This window comes from Podarcis erhardii (genome assembly GCF_964252035.2).
Source record: "Podarcis erhardii genome assembly, chromosome: 1".
Classification (NCBI taxonomy): Eukaryota; Metazoa; Chordata; class Lepidosauria; order Squamata; family Lacertidae; genus Podarcis; species Podarcis erhardii.
Window position 1 is genome coordinate 72703829 of NC_138497.1, and position 16981 is coordinate 72720809.

The following is a 16981-nucleotide window of genomic DNA, read 5'->3' on the forward strand; positions in this document are numbered from 1 at the left end:
AGCCAGTGGACATCCTTTGTTGCAGCTTCATGCTTGAGGCAAGCATGAGCTTTTATCAATATTCCCATGACTAGGATTTCTATAGCTGCTCTATAGTCTAGCAACTCTGATGGAGAGGGAGACACTGCTGTACAGATTTCGCAAGATTACAATGACTTGTGCAGACACTTCTTACCTATGCTGTCATCAAGGCTATGGGGTAAATGGGTGACAAAAGTGACAAAGTCTAACCCTACTGAATTACCATTTGGATGACTATACTCCTTCACAACTAAGACCTGAAGTTTTATTTTAACAGTCTGCAGATTTACTACAATAATCTCAAATTGGGTGGAGGCAGCCGCTAATACTTATTTAGTAGTGAAAACTGAACTTTCACCACTTTGGTGTAATGCCTTCCTCTCTATTTACTGATAGATAGTTTCAGTATTGAGGCTAGATGAAAGCAAATATCTCTATATTTTCTTGTTTAAAACTTCAGTCCATGAAAATGTAAAGTGTTCTATGCTGTAGCAAAACATTCCTCTTAACAAGAAGAAAATGTAAGAATATAATAGTTGCCTTATATACATGTGGCAAACAAAATATCTGAACTGGGAATTTACCCAATTATACCCTATAGTCTGAGCTGCTACTTTACACAGCTTACACAGAACTGCAGCACATGTGCATGCTATTTTATGGATATATAAATTAATTTTGTGTAGCAGTTTGTAACACGGGCCAGGATTTATTCATTTTAATTAGTTGCATGCTAAAATACGTTCTGTGTGTGTATGTATGCACACGCACATACACACACACGCACACACAATGTTGAGCACCTATATGTACAATTCCTACTAAACAGCAACATTCTTGCAGGCTTCACCCTTAATTCAAATGTCTGAGAAACAAGTGTGATGGTGGTGGGGGCAGGGTTTGTTTTTCAAATCAAATTTTATTAAACGGTCACAGACCAGATTGGTTCGTACAGCTAGTCAGCGAAACATAACACCGGAAAAAACAAAGGACAATTTCAATACAGATTAGGCCATAACAACAATTTAAGGGTTGACAGCGACCACCTACCGCTCTGTTTAATATTGGACGTAAGAAAAGATTTATTTTGCTCTGATAAACTTGAAGCCCCATGTTACGAAAACATGGAGCTAAGATACTCGCGTATTAAATGGTCCAGCAAACTGAGTGATGAAATATCGGAAAGACTTCACTCTGATACTTTTCTTGCTAGAAAGGAGAACCTCGTTAATTCCCCAACTCCTGAGGCTAGATTAGACATGTTCCGGGAACTGATTTCGTCCCTACAACCTTATCTGACTAACAAAAAAATGCCACGGCAATCTCTACACTCTAATAAATCCAAACCCTGGTTTGACCAAGAATGCATGGCTATGAAACGCCTCCTGCTGGATAAGTACAGGAACTATAGAGCAGCGAACCTACCTTCGCTTCCATTAGACTGGTTTGAGTTAAAACCCAGTTATAAAGCTTTGATTAACAAGAAAAAGCTCCAGGCACAAAGGGAGGAATGGCAGTGCCTAGTGGAGGCCTCCCGAAGGAAAGATTCTGCCACGTTCTGGAAAACAATCGCAAAAAGCTGGAGAGACTCCCCGATCGAAATCGAATACTCTATACCTGCTGGAGCATGGGAGGCCTTTTTCCTCTCATTATATTCATCAAATCAACTGGTCCCAGCTCTGCTTCCCGCTTCAAGTGAATTTGGCAAGGAATGGCCCCCTGTAACCACAGAAGAAATTACTGGCCTTATTCAATCTCTTAAATCAGGGAAAGCCCCGGGTGCTGACAATATCCCACCAGAAATTCTTAAGGCAAATGTTGAATGGTGGGCCCCTGTGCTAGCCGCCTTATTCACTAGTATAAATCAAACAGCTATTATCCCTGAGGACTGGGGTTTAGCCATCATCATTCCAATATTCAAGAAAGGAAACAGATCTGAGCCAGCTAACTATAGACCAATCAGTCTATTAAGTATTATCAGCAAACTATACGCTGCTCATTTATGTGACAAATTAGTGGAGTGGATGGAAAGAGAGCATATTCTATCAGAAGCTCAAGCTGGTTTTAGAGCAAAGCGTTCAACTATAGACCAGGCCCTTATCCTTCAACACCTGGCAGACAAATACTCTAGAAAAGGGGGGTCTTTATATGCAGCTTTTGTGGATTTCAAATCGGCCTTTGATCTAATACCAAGGGATAGACTCTGGGAAAAGTTTGGCGCTACAAACATAGATAAACGCTTATTACGCCTTATCCGTGGTCTATACGAAAACACCAGGGTGAGGGTAAGATACGATCGGTCAGGCCATCTAACTAAAGAAATTAAAACACACTATGGGGTTAAACAAGGATGTGTCCTCGCGCCAATGCTATTTAATTTTTATATTAACTCTCTAGCAGTAAATATGGCGAAAGAAAATGCCCACCCTCCCAAACTGGCAGGTATGCCCCTCCCGGTGCTTCTGTATGCGGACGACGCAGTCCTACTCTCCTTTTCCTGCGTTGGCTTGAGGAAGCTTTTGAGATCACTTGCTGATTATTGTCAAGCGGAACAACTATTAATAAATTACAGCAAATCTAAAATTATGGTGTTTTCAAAAAAAAAGAAGGAAACACAAATGGAGAATTAATGGTCAACCTATTGACCAGGTAGCAACTTTCAAATACCTGGGAATAACTTTTCAGGAAAGGGTCTCGTGGCACCAACAGATGAAAAACGCCATTGCCAACGCAGGAAGGGCCAACAAAGCCCTTACAAGATTCTTTCACGGGAAAGGGGGAAAATACGTTCCAGCGGCCTCCCAGGTTTTTGCTGCAAAAATACTCCCACAACTCACTTATGGGTCCCAGGTTTGCAGTTTTAAAAATTTTGCGCCTATGGAGGGTTTGTTTTTAGTTTTTTTAATCACTTTTACTCTATATGTACCAACCTGTGGGTTTCTACATACAGAGAATTATTGTTCTGTGTTGGGTTGATTCATTCATTAGAACAATTACAAAAAGTCCTCTAAATGACAAGCAGTTAAAATATTAAGGAGGCCTATTAGGAATGGCCTTGTGAAGAGCCCATTGCAAAATTAACCAAGTGACAGGTTTAGATGTATCATCACTTATTTTAAAGAACAGTTTATCGACACACTAGCATACTGGCTAGTGCTGTAAATGTTGCCAGAGGAGGGGTTTACAATATGCTTTGCCTTGAAAACCTGGTAAAAATAAACCTGATAGACAGCCTGATTAGTGCCGTCTCTCTCTAATCTCTAAAAGCAATTGTGCATAGAGCAGGTCATAAACTTGGGTGTACAATGTCCAATTTTTATTATCTCTTTAAAAATCAGAAGTACAAAAGAGGTAGAATAAGCTATAACTATTGGCCAATTCACCCACTGGCCAACTCAAACAAAAAATGTGTAGGGCAATTTTTAAAAATAAAAATGCTAGTGTGAGTTGTAAGTTTCCCTTCAGATTCGTTTGCTGTCTCTCAGCAAACACACAATAAGAAAAACATTGCTGCAGCGTTTGCCCTTTGGTTATTCAAAACCAATGTGGATTATATTGCAGCAACTATGGCTGGGGTCCAAAAGTTTGTTAGGCAACAGAACCACAGTTAGATGGTTGGGACTCAGAAACATCTTGAGCAGTGCTTTGATTCCAGGTCTGTGTGTCATATTTACATGAAACAAGCAGACTCCATGGCTACCAATAATATAAAATTAAGGGTAACTAACTAAGATTTATATAAGCACATACTGATAAGTGGCACATAACAGTATATATGTGGTGTGCCTTTTCTGTGCATTGGACAAGTTTACTAAGTATAGCAACCATGTCACTGCCACAGTTATGGCCATGATATCTCTCTCTCTCTCTCTCTCTCTCTCTCTCTCTCTCTCTCCCTCTCCCTGTGTGTGTGTGTGTGTGTACTCGCTGGTACAGAGTATTGTACTGACACCTCTCTTTTTTTGCTGCCCATGGATGTCATTTTATGCACTTTTATCAATATATGACTACCAGCACCTCATTAGCACTGGTTACAACTAATAGAACTTAATTTGAAGAAATTGTTCACCAAGGATCAGTTTCAAACATATCTTTAGGTCACCGTGCTTCTGAGCCACTACAGACTTATTTTCCTTCACCACAGACTATTCACTGTAAGACACGATATACCAATACGCCTAGGATTAAAGGGAACTCCCATTCAGAAGAAAAGGTTCCTCTGCAAGCTTGAGCCCTAGCACCACAACAAACCACTAAGTGTTCGTGTCAGTCTGACTCTTCTGTATTATTCTTTTTGCCTATTAAAGATTTGGAATTAAGTATGTCTAGTTCAAGGCAGAAATTAAGTAGGTTTTTGACAAGGACACAGAGCCTCAAAAGCATTTATATTACAACAAAATGCACGCAGTTCTGTCAGTTGAAGAAATACAGGGATTGCATTTAAAGGAATGAAAGAGAGCCACATTTTGAAAGAAATTTGGCACCTTAATCTCTCTCTCTCTCTCTCTCTCTCTCTCTCTCTCTCTCTGTGTGTGTGTGTGTGTGTGTGTATACACACACAAATACCTATTGAGTCCAACATGCTGTTTTCAAGGTGGCCAATGATACCTATGGGAAGCCCACAAGCAAGACATGAGTACAACACTCTCCTCACTTTTGATTCCTAGCAACTGGTATACAGAAACATACAGCTTCCAGACATAAAGGTAGTACCATAGTACCATAGAGGGACTTCTGTAGATACACCCATGTCTCCAAGCTCCTCTTCCCCCTTGCCACCTAAAAATCTGGGCAAACAGATTCTGATGAAGTGTTAAGGAGCTATAGTATGGGGGAGAAAACTGAGAAGCCCTGAAAAACTGCTTGCACACATAAAAAGGAAGCAGACATCATGCTCAAAAGGCATATTATACGCGTGCCTCCATCATCATCAATGATCTATCAACCAGTTTATTCCATATGGTATACTGCTATCAGACAGCATGCATAATGTTGCCAGGCGTATTTACACCAAGTGACTAAATAAGCCAAGCCAAGAGACAAACTAGGGGTAAAATGCATAGGCGTTACTAGCCAAATTGACCTACAGTGAGTTTATTTCCGATATGCAAATACAGCAACATGGCAGACCCTGAGTCCTTTACAGGGAATGTTACAAGGATTCGTTTCATTGCACTAACATTTCTGTTTGTGGGCAGTCCATGATAGCCAACAATGAAAACCCACCCCAAAAAGTAATAAAATAGAATCTATTTATGACAGAATCCTCCTTTAAACCAAATCTTTTTATACTGATTGAGTTTAATGAAAAAGGTAATGAAACAGCAAACACAAAACTAATTTTAATAAATAAAAAATATGCAGCAATACTTGACATCAGATGTTGCTGTCCATGTGATACACTCCTACTGCTATCAACCACATCCAGCATGGCCAGTAATTAGGGGTGATGAGAGCTACATTGTCTGATGGGCACCACTAGCTACCTCTGCTCTAAATATCCAACTCAGAAGTGTGAGTACAACAATGTTCAATCTTTAAAGCACTGATCTTAGAGAAATTCATGTTAATTCAATGGGAATATCACTCATCTTGTGCTTTGGGAAGTTGGTATTAGCCTCCCATCTTCCAGTAATTATGTAGTTCCCAATTAAAACCCTGGAAACAAAACCAAACTGTTTTTCTCTTTCAGGCTATTTACACATCAGTACTTTACTCAGAAGTACTAATCAGACTCAACAGACAGTCGTCATAGGGTCATTAATAGTTACTTCATTCTCTGGCAACTGTAATATGATGATAGCCTTAAATAGAGTGCAAATGATAAGCCAAAAGGAGGAGGAGAAAACCAGCGATATAGCATAAAACCAGTTTGCAGAGCATAACAGAGCAACACTGAAAACAGATTCATCACAGTGACATGCCATTTACTTACAGGCACTCTGAAATCTCAAGCCACAATTAGAATTATATTACACACAAACACACCACACACAATTTTGGCATGTGAAACCTGAGCCATGTTGTTTAGGATAAAAGCAAGAATGTTATGTAAGTTGAAAAGCAGAATGCAGTGTGTCTAAGAGGGAATAATTTGTTCTTCAAAGTGAGTGCGCTCATGAGGAAATTCTCCAAACTGAAGTAATGGTTATATCACAATAGCACTAATTTGCTTGGCACTGAGAGTTGGCCAGGGTTTCTACACAGATACATCTAATCCACTACACATGCCTGTCTTTTGCTTGTTACCATTTTCAGGACATATTTGAACAACACTTTCTTCAAGCTATCATGAGATGATCTCCACAGCCATTCCGTGACAATTGACACCTCAGTTGTCTGTCACACCTCAACCAATGCCAAGATTATTCCAGGACAATCACATGCATCATGCAATGATAGAGAAAGGCACGTGCAAATGTATTTAAGTTGCTAATAGACATTATATAAACAAGGTTCCCAAAGTTGCATGAAGAGCTGCTACTAGGGAAAGCAAAATATCTTCCGTGCACTTGCATACATCTTGACAGAGCCTGGAGGCTGTATACTGGCAGCTATGCAATTCCATATTTTTATGTGCTGACAGAAAACACTATAGGGCATGGGAAGAACTAAATTTTTGGCAGGTTATGTTTTACTTCTTTTGCCGTAGATATTAAAACAAGCCACGCTCCACTTTCTCCACTGATCCAGCTGGTCCCACCCAGTGCAGTCATCAGCCTTCATAGAATTACTTTGCAATATCATGTAGCTGCAAACTCATGTTTAAGGCTGAACACATGCTTTGAATGGAAATGCAACCAACCCAGGTCCTTGGTGAGTAAATGGTTGGGTCCAGATTTGTGGCCTTCTGCTTGTGCTGGAGGAATAGAACAGGGAGGTGTTTTTTATTATTGCTCCTTCCTCCTGAAGCCCCACTGTGTTCTTTGAAAAGTTGGTCAAGAGGGTTGGGGGGTCCTTTCGAACAGCATAGGAGGCAGAGGAAGGGGAATTGGCAAAAATTGCCTCCAGCCTTCTTCCAGCAAAGAAACTCTATCAAATCCCAATTACATCTGCAAACACTTTTGGTATCTTCAATTCCTTCTATTTGTAATGTGAGAAATAGCCTTTTTGTTAGCCTCAACAAGACTGAGTGTATGTTCTTCCAAACTCCAGACATACTTAGTTAGAAGTACTTGCACAATATTGATTAGTAGATGTAGGCAACAATTTCCCTTTGTAGAGGTAGCTGACCACTGGCAGAATTGCTGAAGCAGAAGAGCACTTAAAATACAAAAGTGTAGATAACTTGTAAAAATTTCTTCATTAATCCAAACTGTTTCAATGATCTAATAATATGCCAAAAAGCATTATATCTACCTATTCATATATAATCACCAAGTTGTTCCACAAAACGGTTTTAACAGACACCAAAAATAAATACTCTGAACAACAGTCTCATTCTTTCTCTGCAGACACCTCCCAGAGAAAAGCAACACATTCATGCTGCACTTCAGCCATTACATACCACCCTTTCTGCATTACCCACAGATGGACTAGACAGGATTTCTTGTCACATGCCACAAGCATAGACATTCCAGAGGCTTATGTTCCACTGCGATCTTATTTTAGGATCCATAAGAGGCCTATGTCATAGTCATTTGCAGGCTACCCCAAATAAAAGCAACGTAGCTGCAGCATTTCATCAGCCTCTGCTATTGCTCATTTCCTTTGTAGAAATCCTCCCACTACCGCAGTTCTGTCTGAATCGGAGTAGAGTTGAACAAAATATATCCATTTTATCGGCCTCATTGTTACATTTCATTTGTGAAACATGTAGCTTCTCTTCCTCCAATTCCAGATGTACTAAATTTAAGCTCAGGAAAAGATAAGTAATGTTGTAACAAATGTGTGAAAAAGAAAGAAGGAGACTGTGAAGATTTATGTGGCATCACAAGCCAGTTCAGATGTAATGAGAATCCATGGTTTATCATTAAAAGAGCGTGCCACTGTGAGCCTCCAGAGAAACAAGACCTTTCCCCTGCCTCACACCCAGTAAACCTATTGTGGAGTTTTCCCCAACCCTCCAGAGCAGATTTGGGGTGTGGGGGTGGCAGAAGAGGGAGAAAGTCACACTGTTCTACGCACACGATTTAGTTGAATCCTACCATATATGTCTGTGTGTATATAATTTGTTGTTATTATTTTTAAATTATGTAAACATAAATACAAAATTCCCATAATAAAAATATTGGCAATTACAGTATATGTCACCTTTCTGAATGAGAATTCCTAATATGTGTCTGTACATTAAATTAAGAATACATCAACCATAGCAACCTCCCTCCCTGGCTCCCCCAAAAGCTGAGGGACTATTTGTTATATTCCCTACTGCTATACTTGTGTAGGATAATATCTCACAATATTTACCTCAACAAGAAGATAATTGGAACTAGGGACTTTTGTTCTCAGTACCCATAATTAATGAAGACCATATATTTTTAAAAGAAAAATTATATATAGCTCAAACCACAGATCCATCACATCTAAAAGTAGATGCCTATTTTTTATTTTTTTATGTTTCCAGAGGATAGGACTGTATGAACCAATCATTATAGTGAGAATGTTAGGAGTAATGTATCATCTCCTCATTTTAAAACAGTAATCTAATCTTTGACTACAAGAAACAAATACCACAAAACCAAATACATTTCCATGTGGCAAAAGAAGACAACATATATCAGTCTTGACTCCGTTTAACATTTAAACGTGTGTTTTTAAAGTAATGTTCATACAATAGTTTATAGATTCATGCTGGAGTTTATTTCTAGAAAGAGCACGCTATTTATAACAGGAGTCTTCCAATTCTGGGTCACTATCCCAGTGGGCTACCTGGTAGGAACCCCGACACTGTGTCTGTTCGAGATAAACATGTTAACTAGTCACTGAACACAGATGCCGGTTTATCAGTTTTGGTTTCATTTTTACACATTTCTAATAAGCATACTCCTTTATCAGAACTGTGGTTCATTTACACTAAAATGTTTATGGTTTTGTGTTAAGATGTGTTTTTGGAATAATATGCCTGATTCTTTTCACTTTCCTTTCCCTAAGAGGAGAAGGTTGTAATTGGCCCATTAACCTTGTGCTAATAAAGTGAAATTTATAATGGATGTTAAATGGATTACTGATTCTTGCAAGCAAACTAGCCTAGATTTATTAGTGCAGGATCAAATGATGTATGAGAGAGAGAGAAATGCTTAAAAGCCCAATAGTTATATGGAAGTTCTAGTTAGTGAAGTATTATATTAACATTTCACAAACAACTTATAATATGCCTGCTGAATCAGGGTTGATAAAAATTGGGTTTTTAAATTAAAAACATTGTTTTTATTTAAAAGCTTTTTAATTTAAAAAATTTGTTGCACTAATTGTTCTGTAAAAAAATAATCTGGTTTGAAATATTACTTAAATGTAATGCTGCAATGTGATGTCAGTGTAAGGTGGAAGTCTCCAAAGGCAGCCCCTAGAGTTTAGATCACCAAACTTTTTGAGCCAATGGCTTGAAATTGTGAGAAAGTGTCTTAGGTTCCGGTCACAAAATGGCTACCATAGGGTGTGCCATAGCACAAAACTACTGCTACAGCTAGCAGGGAGAAAAGACCGGACCTCAAAATGATGCACCAGCCTCCCATTCAAAGGAAGGGCATTAGCCACCACCATACCTGCTCAGGAAGAAGATCTTTGCAGCTTCTGTTCAGAAAGGGAGTGAGGGAAGAAAGACATATTTCCAGGTTGGCATCCAATTAAATGTAAAATGACTTCTTTCTCCAAAAAGAAAGGAAATCCCCACAATCATACAGCTCTCAAGCATTCAGAGGCAAGCCTGCCCAGCTGCCCACAATTCAATTTAAGCCCAGGTAGAGGTGTCATTAGGTAGCTCCTCCCATGGGACTTTGTCAGATCAGAAAATGCAGGCTGAAATGCTGCAGAAATGTTTAATGGAAAGAAAAACACACATGCCACTGCTGGCTACTTCACAAGAATATGGTACACTCAATGCCATGCCCACTTAAATTCTAAAGAGATTCTATAGCACCCTGTGAACAAGGCAGAAAAAAAAGCCCCTTTCACAGGAAAACTTTCAGACAGTGTTATTATATACACACTTAAAACCATGCATACAATACAGAAAGGAAACCATACCTGGCCAGCAGTCTTAAAATCAAAAGAATCAGTTCACATGTTCCTTCAGTGTATTTCTTATATTTAAATGCATAGCTGCTTTACCACCATATTGCCCTCAAAATAGTTTACAGAGTTCATCACCAGAACATTCTACTCCTCGTTACAGCCAATCTAATCTCAGGAGACACCTGGTCTCTCCAGCTGAGCTCAGTTAATGGTGCCAGGGGACAAAGAGGAGGGAACTCAAGGGTGGGAATAATCTGAACAATGGATTTCCAATTGACAACCTCCTGCCTGCTGGTTGAAGGGATTCTTGCAAGGAGTGCTGGGCTAGTTGGACCTTGATCTGACCCTGCACCATTTCCTACATAAGACAATGTACTCATTGCTAATACAGCAACAGCCATCTTGCACATCCCTGGACTACTAAAGGACAATGGCTGTACCCTTTTCTATTTGGAGTGGGGAGACTTGACTGTGTTACTGCCAACCTGTAACTAACTCTTCTTTCTTGGAAAGTTGCAGAATGGAATAGTAAGTGTAATGATGTAGATTTGTAAAACTTTCTTAACTGGTTTTTAAGTTACTTACTTATTAACTTACTTACTTACTTACTTATTTATTTATAAGAACTCCCCCAGGTCCGTGGCTATAGCCCTTTTTTCAGCCAGCCCTTAAAGCAAAGTTATTTTGGATTGGTGATGGATGAGCTAGCTACTTTGATCTCTGTTGAGATCACACAATATTATACAGCTTAGGTTTGCCTTAATAGTAAGTTCCACATATGTATGCTTCCTTTGCAGAAGCAAAATGGTAAATAATGCAGCTAACATAAAACTGGTGTCGCATGCTTCCTGCAACCAGTAACCGACCAAAAGCTGTGTTAATGCATTCTGGATCAGCTGCAGCTTCTAGTCAACCAAAAAGGGCAACCTTATATACAGTGCATTATAATAGTCAAGTTAAAGTAAATACCACAGCATGCAAAGCAGGGGCTAGGTCCCTCTTCACAATAAGGAGGCTTCGCTAAAACACCAGCCAATGGTCGTGAAATGCACTTTTGGTCACTATGGAATGCCTTAACCATAGCGTTTGTGCAGTAGAAGCATCTTACATTTCTGATTCCCTTCAATTAAATTAAAATATGAAGCAGCAAGCATGGCTTGTATTCATGGAAAAACTCATGAGTACTAAGTGATTTAGGGTCATTTTATAACTAACCACATCTGTTGGACTCTATTCAGGGCAGGGGAGATGGGAGGACATCTCAGTCACATGCATGCCTCCATTCTGACTGCAGAATGTGCTATGTGATCAGGAGTGCATATTCCACCCATGTGGAATACGGTCTGCATTCCCCCCCCCCCTCATGATTCCTCAGCACCACCCCAGATCCAGGATTACAGTGGAGCATAAGAAGCTGCTTTATACCAAGTCAGAACATTGATCCATCTAAGTCAATGTTGTCTACACTGACTGGCAGCAGCTCTCCAGGGTTATGGAAAGGGACATTCCTGGTTCTACCTGCAGGTGCCAGTGACTGAACATGGGACCTTCTGCATGTAATCCAGATTCTCTACTGCTGAGCTATACTCAGGGAGAAGTACCACATGGTGAAGTGTCCCTGTGAACTGTGATTCACAAGGATTCATCCAACAGCATTGGATTTCTGCAGTTGTGACATCACTCCTTTAATTTACCACAGCCATACAATTCTTTGGTTATAGCCAATAGCTGCAAATATATCCAATAGCTGCAATTTTTTAAACCTCACATATTGCTTCCCAAACCTGTGGATGGCAGAAGCCATTTTAGAAGAGGCCTACCCCTCTTCCTCCCCTCCCAAGGGAATGCCACTTCTAAGATTTTGCATCCTCCAATATAGGAAGCTGCCTTATACCAAGTCAGACCATTGGTCTACCTAACCCAGTACTATCTACACTGACTAGCAGTGGCTTGCCAGGGTTTCAGACAGGTAGTATTCCCAGCTCTACCTGGAGACACCAGGGACTGGACCTTCTGCACAGTGTTTGAAATTCCCATTGTTCTAGGTGCATTTTGCGACAGGGAATTTCATTAGCGCAAGCAGTTTCTGAGCTCTGGACACAATATTGTGCCTAAGATTTTGGATTAAAACTGCAGAGTGGAAGGACAGGAGGGCCTTTTTCTGCCTCCCCACTTCCAGCTACTCTCTGAAGACTGGAGAAGAGACTCTCCTAAGAATATTAGGGGGTAGGGCAAGGGAAGGACTAGACCATGTGAAAAATGAACATAATATTTTAGCTGAAGTTCATTCATTTTCAGCTTTGTATTCTTGTTATAAAAATGCACCCCTGTTGTACCCATAACCTAGGTTTAAGGTGCCATTTAGCTCCTGCTTCTGCACGCTAAACAGATGCTCTACCATTGAGCTATGGCCCTTCCCAACCACACTTACAATAAACACATACCACCCAAAATCAAAGGAACAATGCTTCCCCCCACGCCCTGCTTCAGAATTATAATTTTATTGTTACAGAATTCTATGTAGATACAATGAATTAATCAGCAGTTCTTTCACAGAGTGACAACCTTAATATAAAATAATAGTACAGTGCGTTTCAGACACATTAGCAGAGGCACCAGTGTTACATTTCCCTGTTCATTTTGTGAAAACCCACTTGCAGAAAAGAGAGGTGAAGGTGGGAAATCACCAGGTGCACGTCTCTGCAATGCTGAAATGGTGAGGCACGAGTATCATTCCTTTGGGTGCCTCACCTGTGCCTCCACCTCAGTTCAAGTACCTCCTGCTCAGGTGTTACTAGGGTGGTAGAAATGCATGTGTGCTGGATTTCCGCCTGCTTCTCTGCATCTATCTTCAGTATGCAAAGAGGAAGTCTTCAACATCAGACATGACCCTAATATAGCCCAGAGATAATGCACGGAGTGCTGCATACAAAGATCCTCATGCCAAAGGAGTGTTCTGGTGGAACAAGCTGGATTAACTGAAAAGGGCCTCGCACTCGTGCTGCTCCCTGAGGATCAGACTTGTTTGCTTAAAAGGGATATCAATTTGTTTGTGTCTAATGACTGACTGGAAGAGCGCACAAAATGCAGCCGCGGATAACTGGAAGATGGGATATCTGACAATCATTCTGTGAAGATGTCCCTCTTCAGAAAGGCTGGCTAATAATTATTCTTTGCAAACAAGATAAAGCTGTGGTTTACTGAGGTTTCCCCCTTAATATACGTGCCACTGCTGTCTCTTTGTGTCTGTCCTGTTGCTTTTCCTCTCCTTCCACTTAACTCTGGGACATAAAAATGAATTTTATCAAGAGAGGTTAGTAGATATCACGATGAGCACAATCTCCATGACACCCTTGTTTTCACAATTGCTGGCTCTCTTAATGTGGAAACTCTTATATTCAAAATCTTACTGTTGTATTACTCCTGCTTTTCAGTTCTCCAGAGCTTTTTCACTGGAAGAGAAATTATGTAATTTTTCAAGTTGTCACTATGAATGATTATTATGTTTAACACCACATTAAAGCTTCTTTTGGTTTTTCTAATCTACCCTTATTCTTAACCGCAACCCAATCCAGGCTTTCAAAGGTAGTTTACAAACTAGCAATATAAAGCAAAGTTATTGCCAAATCTGCCTTTAAATGTATTTTGTTGACATAGGGGAGAAGGTGGATTATGCTATGCTTAACATTATATCTGGTTTTTAAAAAATCAGTCTAAAATTAGATGTTCCCTTAAGGAAAATGTTTAATCTCTGTAATAAGATGTCTGTGCTTACCTGACTCTGCCATTCCACACCGACAGGCTGAACAGTATTATCAGCTCTTTGGGTACTAATTCTTGCTTACTGGATGGATATTTTTCTGTTGCTGGATTAATAATCAACTTTCTAGATCAGTTCATTTGCAATTCTCTTCTGCTTAACCCTTTGTATTACCTTGCATTTAATCCTGAACTGAATGTGCACTTTCTCACCCATGCGTTAAGAAAAGTAAAAGAACAAAACCAAAACGAACTAGGTTATTATGGGATTTGGTTTAAGAATGTTAAAATTAAAGGCCCCCCAAACCAAGTCTTGAGTAAATAATAGTAAATAATATAGAAAGTACTTACACATTAAACCAATGTTCCAAGTTCAAGCAACTATGGGCATCTACTCACATGAGCAGTCAATCACCTCGTGGGAAAACCATCAGTTTTTGCCCCATGAGCCAGAGTATTAAGAATTAGTACTACTTTCCAAATGCAAAATAAGTGTGACTGACTTCCCCATATGACTAGTTAGCTGCAAAATTATCAGTTATCAGTTTATGCAAGACTGTCCATCTGTGTTGTCAGACAGAGAGAGTGAAGCGTAAATGTGGCTAGGAGCAAGAAGATAAGAGGCAGGCACCCTGAATCGCTTTTTTACAGTTCAAGTGAGGCCAGGATTATTGAAAGGGGGAAACCTAGGTTTCCCTCCTTCTCACCCACCTAACTATAGTAATGAATAACCAGTGCTAAAAAAAGTAATTTATCAGATAAGTGCAACAGATCATGGAGAATTTGTATTATGAGAAAGAAAAAAACTAGAGAATAAGAAGGAGTAATGTTTGTTGACTGACAGTGTCATAGGAAAGAAGCTTGAAATCTTGGTATTTTGGTGGGGGTGTGGTGGATTTTGCTTTGGTTGGAATAAAATGAAAGGAAATAAAACTAGGATAGCTAAGGTGTCGTGTTAAAGAAAAGAGAATAAAGGGAAATAACAACCTTTCTATCTTGCCTATTCTTTTTAAAAAGCGATGCGTTAGGTTTAGGGAGCCCTGGGCAAAATCCAAGAGATTGCAGCCTTTTCACTCTAACAAAAATGATTTCCCTGCAAAAAGCATGCTAGAGCTGTTTTATTAAACAGCCCTGAAGTACCTTTACGTTCCCTACAGACAAAAGGCAGAACTTCTTCAAGATCAGGCCTAGCACAAAGGGGCTTGACCTCATCTTTTCACAGAATAAGTAGCAAATGTAATATTTTTACATGGGAGTAAAGCGCTTTGTAGCAGCAGCTCTTAAAATCATTTATAGTAAACTTTCCATAAGATGTGCTGCAGATAATAAAATGCCGTAAAGTGTGAAGCAAATTTCCTTCATATTTATAGTGAATATTATTCTTTGCGTGTTTGAAGGAAAACCTTTTTAAAAAGCCAATAATGTGAGAAAGCACAGCAGCTAAATTTATTGTTAAGCATCACATCACTGATACTCCTGGGGGTTTTTCTTCATGGGAAGAAAGCTTAAATAACATTTTCTAACACATTGGAGTGCTTCCCAGAGATGTGATGGCCTACAGAGGTGGTGCCGTAGAAAAGCACACAGGGAATGGTAAGTTAGTAAACAAGCTTTTTTTTATTTTCCAGATGGTAGACACAAATAAATCCAGCTCTGTTTAATAAAATTGAACTATAGTTATCTTTTGTTCTCTGCAAAGTACATTATCTCTCTTTCCTGTTTCACCTGACTAATCTGGAGGTATTTGTTCCATCACCTGACTTAGTGGTTGGCTAGAAATAATAAGACAAAACAATCTGCTATTGTTACATGAGACAACCACCTTTCATGTCCTTGAGCTCACCATGACCTTTCACCCTGCCTATCCCTCAATGGTCTCTTCTAACAATTAAAACTACACTCAGGCTGAATTCCAGATTGTCATATAAAGAGCCCTGTCCTTTCAAAACAAAACCAATTTTTACACCAAGGTGGGGGAGAAACACAAGTCCATTGTTCCCTCACAGATGGAAGTTAGAGTTACTAAGGCAACAGCTCTAATCCTCCTTTTAACCACCTTTTTCACATCATTGGACTATCAAGTATGCTACCTTTTAACTCATAAGCTCAAAAGCTGGTAGTCTAACTCACTGCTCTAATTAGCTACGATTTTCACAGTACAGACAACATGATGAGCTAATCGAAATTTGCAAAATAATGACGTACCTCCAGCAAATATTCCTCGTCCTGAGGCCCAGTCTTAGAATAACAATAATGGGACCATTATTAGAGGAGGGCATTAAAATGCTGCACTGCTGCTAAACAGAGAACTTAATTGTTCTGGTCTTGTCCATTGAATCAACAACCTATTGTTGAGAACTTGAAAAATAAAGGACTAGAGAATGGGTGCCATAATGATTGGTCTGTGCTGCCATACCAGCACTCCGCAGAATTGTTTTTCCTTTTGAAACTCTTGATGGACTAGTAGTTTTGTTTAAAAGTAATATAAAAGGCAATTGTTTGGGTAAAAAGTCCTATTTATTGAAATCCTTCGAAGCAGTTGCAGGGATTTGCCCCCCCCCCCCCGATCTAAATAAAAGTGTTCAGACACAGGAATACCATCTGAAGAGGTCTACATTTACGCTAAATATCACTTCTTGCCAGGCTACTGTAATGAAGGAGGACACCTCCTTAGCCTTCTCTTGGATCAATAAAATGTCATCCTTTGTAGACCCTTTATGGGGTACATCAAACTAAGTGGTAAAATTGGGAAGTTACCAAAGTTTTCATCAAAACATTATCTTTAATAGTAATCTGAAATTACTTAGAACTCACTATTCTTATGAACCGTGAATAAATTCAGACATGGTAAAGTACAGCTTAACTTTCTCCTGAGAGCACGCCATTGAAATTGATGGAAGATATGAAAATGCTTGACCCCTTCTTATTAAAAATAGCTGTATATCAGTTACAGCCAGTGACTAGAAATTCCTTCAATTTCGGTTCTGTCCTCCATTTATCTATTTTTTATTTTAAAAAAAACAAGTAT

The 16981-nt window shown here is 39.4% G+C and overlaps 1 protein-coding gene across 14 annotated transcripts in view; it reads right to left on the reverse strand.

Annotated features, from left to right (window-relative positions):
• The window catches only part of SOX6 (SRY-box transcription factor 6), a 481944-nt gene that overhangs the window by 298839 nt on the left and 166124 nt on the right, over window positions 1-16981 (reverse strand). The window contains exon 4 of one of the 14 annotated variants that reach the window (XM_081840679.1): window positions 6827-6880. The exons of 12 other annotated variants lie outside the window; for them this stretch is intronic. The gene's annotated coding sequence lies outside the window, so the exon portion shown is untranslated. Of the gene's footprint in view, window positions 1-6826; window positions 6881-14304; window positions 14429-16981 lie in introns of those variants that run through there. One more of the 14 variants, XM_081840673.1, reaches the window with a different exon arrangement.